Raw genomic sequence first — 8,272 nt, forward strand, 5'->3', positions numbered from 1 at the left:
TGAACAAAATGCCTTCTTTTCCTTCTAAATAAGATACATCATCTTACTGCAATCTAACTTTTTATCCTATTCAAATAAAGCGTCCAGAGGAGCCGTGAAAGAGAAAGCCCTCCCAGAGGCAGGCGGGGTCTCTCGGTAGCAGGTGCAGGCTGAGCGAGGGGCGGAGAAGGCAGAGTCCCGCGGTTCGCCTGCTGCTACCATCTTGTATTTTCCCTGGGTCTTTTTCAACATGTCAGCTCTCCACAGGCAACCGGATTATATTGTTATTAATTATAGGAGAAACGCTTTGGAATGGATATACCACGTTTATTAAAAGAAGAAAGAGCCCTTGATCAACACTTTGACAAATGCCCAGTCAGATGTGTAGTTGGAAGGGGGCAAAAAAAAAAATTCTTTCCAAAGAAGAACTGATCAGAAGCAGGCTTCATTAGGTAGAAGATCAAGATTTTGCAACGGCAGCCCCAGACCGAAGTCAGCACAATCACATTCCTGCTGGCTTTCAAAAGGACTGATTCTCCCAGGCATCACCCCCAACCCCTACACACACACACACACACACACACATACAATCACGCAAACGGACTGAGCTACTCTCTAAGTTCCCCTTTGCCTAAAACTTTCCAATTCTATTACGTTGCCTTTACTTACAGACTGTGTGCCAAAGTCATCGTCCAAAGAAATCAGCTTTGGACAGTAAATAAAGGTTTATTGCGTGAACATGTTATAAATCTTTGAAGAAAACATTTTCCTGGGATTCTTTTTTCTTTATTTCTAATCAAAACCCACCCCTTTGTTCTCCTTTCATCTCCCCCAGCACCGTCTCCTCTCTCAGACACAGCTGCTGTTCCAGTCCTGGGGTGAATCAGAAGCAAGGAAAATAATCAACCCTCCTTAGACCCTCAACTCCTCAAAGAAGAAAAAGACACTAAACCCTTGAGGAATTCTGAGACCAGAAGTCTGACAGCGAAGCATAGCATCTTCTCCTCTTACCTAAGTGCCCCGCAGGCAGCTGCCTCATCCCTGCCTGTTTTAGAGAGATGAAGAGCCTGTTTACTTGATCTCTTTGCTTAGATCCAATGAAGGGCAGGAGATGGGCTTGAAGTCATTGTCATCACTACGGACCATCACCAAGTAGCCATCCCATAAGCAATGATCACCCACTCTGTGCCTGGCACATTCATAGTGACAAAGGATAAAAGGTGGCCAAGACAAAGTCCCTGCCCTAAAAGAGTTCTGGGTCCAAGGGCAGAATAAGCTTAGGAGCAGACACGCTGCCATACATTGTGCCTAAAATGATTACAGGGAAGGGGCAAAATTCTGGGGGGCTATAGAGGACATGGCTGGGCTCTGGGAAGCTGAAGCAGTCTAAAACAGAGTCCCCAGTCACAGAGGATCATAGTAGTTTCTGAAAGCTCAAGATGGGCAAAATTTAGCAAAGAAAAGAGTTTGGAAGAGAAATAAATGGGGTGGTGGAAGGAGAATGTAGAATAAAACCTGCATTTAAAAAATAAACCAATCACCCTGATTCGATCATTACACACTATATACATGTGTCTGAATATCACATGTACCCCAAAATATGTAGAACTATGATATATCAATAAAAAATACAAAAGAAAAAGTAGAGAGAGTCATATCCAAATGGTCATTGATTGAATAAGCATCCGGCAGAGACAAAGTGAGGAGAATAAGGAACCCAACACTGTCTGTTGAAGGAAACTCCAGTTACAAGGTCTGGAGACCCTGGGCTTTTGATCCCACAGGTTTGAACATGAGCCTGAACCTTCCATCCAGGGGCCTCCTGAGGACGTGAATCCAGATGAGACCCCCGGGGCCCTGCAGAAAAGACAGGGAGGCCCACTGCTGTCCTGGAGGATGTCCCAGCACTAACAAAGACACAAAAACAATCAGAGGCCAGACCCTGGGGCTGGGAGGCCTAGGGTAATAGTCACTAAAACACCCCTTAATGACTGCTTGAGAGTCTCTCCTCCTCACCAGACAATGGTCTCCTCAAGGTCAGAGCGCACATCTTTTTAAATCTCTGACGTTTCTAGACCTGGCCTCTGTATCAATAATACTAACTGTTAAATACATTACTAGGTCTCCTGGTAGTTTTCATAAGGTTTTTATGTCTATGAGCACATTTAATCCACCCATATACACCTCAGGAGTTGAGTTTTAGAAACTCCACTTTAGAATTGGAGAACTGGAGTTTTCAAGAGATTAACTGGCTTTTTAAGATTATGCAGCTAGGAAATAGCAAGGCCCCATGTGACCTGTCCCCCTCCGTAACCTCGCGGTTCACCTCTCACCATTATCACCACATCCGCCCTGTGGAACTCCAGCCATGGGCTATGATGTTCCTCAATGCTCTGCCCTCTCTCATCTCTGTCATCTCTGTGCACTCACCAGGCAAGAGTGTGTGCAGTTTTACGTGCCAGGGACCATGCCAGGGGCTGGCCATGCTGCCGTGAGTGGAAGCCCCTCCTTGGATGGAGCTGACACTCCAGAAAGGAGACAGACAATAAACAAGAATGGAAACTTGTGAACAAGATAATCTCAGCAGGCCATAAGAGCTACGAAGGGAATAAAACCCAAGGTCGTGACAGAAGGTGACAGCGGAGGTTAGGGGTGTGGAGCACGGGGGTCCAGAAAAGGTTCTCTGAGGACAGACATGTGACTGAGGCCTGGGGAGAGAAGGAACTTCCCTGCAAAAACCCAGGCAGAGGGAACAGCACATGCAAAGCCTCTCAATGGGAGATGAGCTGGACTCACGGGAGGTCCAGGAAAAGGACAGGTGTGAGCATGAGAGAGGGACAGATACGAGGAACAAGATGAAGAGAGACAGGAAGCAGAGCCCAGATCCCAGTCTTGTGTGGAATGCAGATTCGAGTCTACGTTTATGGGTAGCCATTAGAGAACTTTGAGCAGGGGAGTAAAACACCTTGACTTAAATTTTCAAAATACGACACTGAGAAGAGAGCATTGGGGCGTGGATCAGGGAAACAGGACCCACACTGTGTACCTCAAGCAGGAATGGATTTAATAAGGGGAATGAGAAATGAAAGGACTGTTGGGAGGTCTGGGGGATGAGGTCAGAGAAACTCCAGCAGTTTTCAGGAAATCAGCAAGTACGGGAAGCCCCAGAGACCATCCCCAGGAGCTTGGCATGCCACCTAAATGGATGGTTCACGGAAGAGCAGCGGGGAGCCTCCAGCGGAGCCTCACCGCTGACATGTGCCAAAGCTGCAGGAGCACGTGTGGCTCCACTTCCCTCCAGACATCCAAGGCTCACAAGATCATTGAGTCTCATCAGGAACAAAACCCAGCCTGGATCCCTGCCAGCTGTGATTCTGAAAAATCAGGTTCCCACACTCTCGGCCCCTTCAGAAAAGGGGAAATGGTCCTGTGTCTCCAGAAGATGCTCCAGCACTGGAGGCAGGAGCGGCAATAGTTAGGAGGGCCAGATAGGAGGTGACAGTGGCTTGGAGGAGGACAGTGGTAGCAGAGCTAGAGAGGATGAGACAGATCTGGGATACATTTTGGAAGTAAAGCCAAGAGGACTTACTGATTGGGGTAAATTTGCTCATTATTGTCACTTCCTATAGTGTCCTTTCCCCCACTAGTCCTCAAAGGTCACTGTTTCATTTTAAGCAATTTTATTGAGATTTAATTAATTCACATGCCATACAATCCACCTGTTTAACTGTACAATTGAAGGGCTTGTAGTATATTCACAAACTTGTGCATTCATCACCACGCTCAATTTTAGAACACAGCCCAGAAAAGAAACCCTGTACCATTAGTTGCAACCCTTCAATCCCAACCACCACCATTCTCCCCAGACCTAGGCAAACAATTTGCTTTCTGTCTCTATAGATTTGCCTATTCTGCACATTTCTTATAAATGAAATGATATGCAATAGGTGACCTTTTGTACCTGGCTTCTTTCACTTAGCATAATGTTTTCAAGATTCATCCACACTGCAGCAGTCATCAGTACTTCATTTCTTCTTAGGTTCAAATGAATATTCCATTATATGGAAACCATATTTTATTTGTCCATTCATCATTTTATGACATTTGGGTTGTTTCTACTTTGGGGCTACTATGAATAATGCTGCTATGAATATTCATGTACAAGTTTTTATGCAGACCTATGTTTTCACGTCTCCTGGATGTATACCAAGGAGTATAATTGCCGGGTCATATGTTAACTCTATGTTTAACCATTCGAGGAAATGAAAGATTGTTTCCCAAAGTAGTTGCACCATTTTCTGTTCCCATCGGCAGCATGTAAGGGTGCTCAGGTGTCGCTTTTACAGCGCTTCCTGACCTCTCCTTCCCTCACATGTTACCCAAGCTGAGTTAGGTGCTTTCTTCCATTCTTGCCAGTACCTGTGCACATCCTTATGATAGTTCTTATGATGCTGGACTGTCTGCACTGATTTTCTTAGCTCTCTGTGGGCACCTTTAACAGGGACTGTCTCTTTCACTTCTGCCTTCCCACTACCCAGCACAATTCCTGGCACGTGGTTAGTTTCCAGTGTCCCCCACAATGGGGTCTAACAGGCAGTCTGGATTAATTGGGACATATTCCCAGATACTTTCAAGCAGGTCAATAGTAGGTTTGAGGTCTTCAAGAGTACTCAGAAAAATCAAAATGAAATCTGAAAGCGAGCTGCTACAGAGCTGAGGCAAGAAGAAAAAATAAATTATCTGCTTCTGTAGTTGCCATCGACAGATCTTATAAATGGGTAATTTACAAGTATGTAATTTACAGGATCTCTAGGGCAGTGCCCAGAATGCTGATTCAGAGAAAGCATGGGTGACTAATGAAGTTTTTATGGGACAGTTTTGTTCTCCATTTGTAGTATTGGTTTCTTTCTGAGCAATCACTAATGGCTCCCCTGGCCACTCCCTATCCCTCAGGCTGAAAAATGTGGATTCAGACAGCAACCCAATAATAAACATTTAAATAATTATTTCCTATCTGACAAGGCCTACTCTTTAAACATGATCACATGCTCTGTTTTTCTCTGCTAATCCCAATAAATTCAAATGGGCAAACCATCTCATAAGGAGCTGTTAGAGTATAGGAAAATCTATTCTGTTTCCACAGCTTGGCATGTTATCCATTTCCACCCTTCATTCTTAATCTATGAAGCTTCATTTGCATGAAAAAATCCTTGTTTTATCCAAAAGGCATTCTTAGGCTTAGGGCTTCCTAAGATTTTCTAATTATGGAAGCAGTTTTGGGACTGAGGAGAAGTTCAGATGAGGACTGTAGCTCTTCAGAAATAAATAAGTAAATAAGCTCATGTTCTGGGGCCAGTTCCACCACTAGCTCATGTGCAGTTCATATTTCTAAATAATGTGGGGTATTTTTCATGTATAACAAAAGGATGGAGCAAGAGTAGCGGCTTCCAGCAGAGGAATTCTAGGATGGTAGAGCTCTTCAAAATATGCTTTTTGGGTTTTAAAATTTTATAGAAAACACAAAGTTTGCCTTCAAAGGCCACCAAAATATGTAAAACTTAGTATTTTCAATTGACATGTAATAGTCTAAATATACTGCAAACAAAACTTCTAATTTTTTCCTTCCAAATCTATTTTATCTCAGTCCACCCACCTTCACTCGGTGGAATGGTCATTCAAGTAGTTGTTCAAGCCCAAAATCCAGCAGTCATCTTCAGTTTATCAATGGCCCTCACTCTGCACTTCCAACCCGTCAGGAAATCCAATTGGCTTTACTGCTAAACACATCCAAGATCCTTCCATTTTTCTCCATTTCCATTGTTTCTGAGCCCATCTAAGCCACTACGCTCTCTCACCTAGTCCCTTAACCTTCAGACAGTCTCCCTCCCTGCTTCCACGGCAATGGATTATCCCCTGATAATCCATCCCCGCACTCTCCAGCCTGTGACGTCACTACCTCAAACCACAAGATAGTTTTCTCTGCCATTAACACGAAAGCCTACTCTTTGCAGTGCCCTACGATTCCTCCCTCCCGAACCCCACCTCCTTCCACATCCCCCAACTCCATTATTGTTTTCAAACTTCAAGCTCTTCCCTTCTTGCCTTCAGCTACCTTGTGTTGCCACAACAGAAGAGCACAGGCTGGGTAATTTATAAACAGTAGAAGTTTATTTGGCTCATGGTTCTGGAGGCTGGGAAATCCAAGATCCAGGGCCGAATCTGGTGAGGGCCTTGCTGTATCATAACATGGCAGAAGGCATCACGGTGAGATAGTTTGAGAGAGCTCCAGAGAGAGGAAAGGGGGCCAAACTAGTCCTTTTACCAGGAACCCATTCACTCCTGAGATATCAGCATTAACCCATTCATGAGGATAGAATCTTCATGCCCTAATCACCTCTTAAAGGTCCCACCTCTCAACATAGTTGCATTGGGGATTAAGTTTCCAACACACAAACTTTGGGGGACACATTCAAACCATAACCCCTCCTCCAGGCTGTACTTCCTGGAATTCTCTCTCTAGATCTTGAATGATTGACTTCTTACCATCTGGGTTTCAGCTCAGATGTCACTTTCTCTAAGAGTCTTTTACTCTAATTATCTATCTGATATTGCTCATCTAAAATTGATAGAAGGATTCCATTAACATTGACCACATCAACGTTTACCTTCATTTCATTTTACAAATTACTACTTATAATTATATATTTTAATTTTTTTTAACTTTTTGTTGACTTTTACTTTATACTAAAACAATACCTAACATATAGTAGGTGTTCAATACAAATTTGTTGAATTTCAATATTTTTGGTCCAAAGTTTGTTCAACTCATTTATTAACTGGGCTGATCTAAACTGTGATTGACAGTAACATAAGGCTTTGATTTTCAAAAAGGATAAAAATAATTTGATAATGATAATTATTATGATGACAACTAAAAATTTTTGAATCCTTGCCAAGTGTCAGGCATTGTGGTAAGTATTTTATGAGCAAATTTCATTTAATACTCACACAACCCTATTAAATAAGTACTTTTATTATCCTCACTTTATATATGAAACAACTCAAACACAGAGAGACCAAGCCAAGTGTCTACAGGCATGATAAAGGAAGGAGAGAGAACCAGGGTTACAATCCACAATAGGTGAATCCAAAATCCATGTTCTTAATCCCTATAGTCCTCTTCCTCCCTTAACAGTTGCAGTTTAATCAACTTTTTTCCCTAAAATTAAGTTTCTAGGCAATAAAAATAATGAATATACATCATAATCTGAAAAAGAGACTTAGAAATATTTTAGGATTACATAAAAGTATCATAAGAGTCCAGCTGGTGCCTGTGGGGGTTCCTTAATCTAACAAGGCAGACAACTGATTTGTTAGCGCCTCTAGTTTCAGATACCAATCAAGTTCACGAATACCATGGTGCTAACTTGTTTATTTGCAGTGATTAAATAGCTGCCAAGCAGATATGATAGGGCTGTTTGAGAGTCAAGCCACTCTCTCTCTGTAGGCAAATCTACATGGAGAGAAAGATTATGAGCAGGCATTTACTTGGTAAGGATGGAATAAAAACAAGAAGATGAGTACAAAGAGGCTAGTGGCTGACACTCCCAGCTCCTTTTTTGGGGTGGAGGGAGGCAGAGAGAGGGGTTTGAGGGTGAAAACCCCTCCTGCAGAACAAAGGGACCTGGACAGACATTGTATCTCTTCAACTTGTTTCTGATAAGTATTTTCTTTCTTTGCTTACGTCAAAACCTACAGTCAACTCATCATTATGTCTTAGCCTAGAAAACATTTTATTTCTAAGGTGACTTTGGACTTTTGCACACTGATCTAAGTCAATTTTACAGCTTAACTCTCAGAAAAAAATCTTAGCTATTTCAAATTCTCACAGGGCACCTTGTGGTCCCTCTATTATATCTTCAAAAGAGTATTTGTTCATTTAAAATGGGAGGAGAGACGCAGTGAAAAGCACTCAGGGACTCCAGGTCCCTTCTAACTCTCAACTCCATGCCTTAACTGAGCAAGGAAAAAATGATGTTTCCCCTTTTCCCCTTTTGCCTTCAGAGGTTTAAATCTGACACCAGCAATAAGGCACCCTCCGTTTATCATTCAGTCTTAATTCATCACTTAAAACAGTTGATCTTACAACCTTCCCTGCTTGTCTCGTAAATGAAGAGAAAAATTGATGGGCAGTTAGGGTAAAGGTGTTGCCAACTGCTCTTGCTTTTACATCAGGATTGCTCATGAGCACATTTCTTCCTTTCCCTTCTCTCCCTAACTCATGATGTGAATT

The sequence above is a fragment of the Eulemur rufifrons genome, chromosome 2 (genome assembly GCF_041146395.1).
Source record: "Eulemur rufifrons isolate Redbay chromosome 2, OSU_ERuf_1, whole genome shotgun sequence".
Classification (NCBI taxonomy): Eukaryota; Metazoa; Chordata; class Mammalia; order Primates; family Lemuridae; genus Eulemur; species Eulemur rufifrons.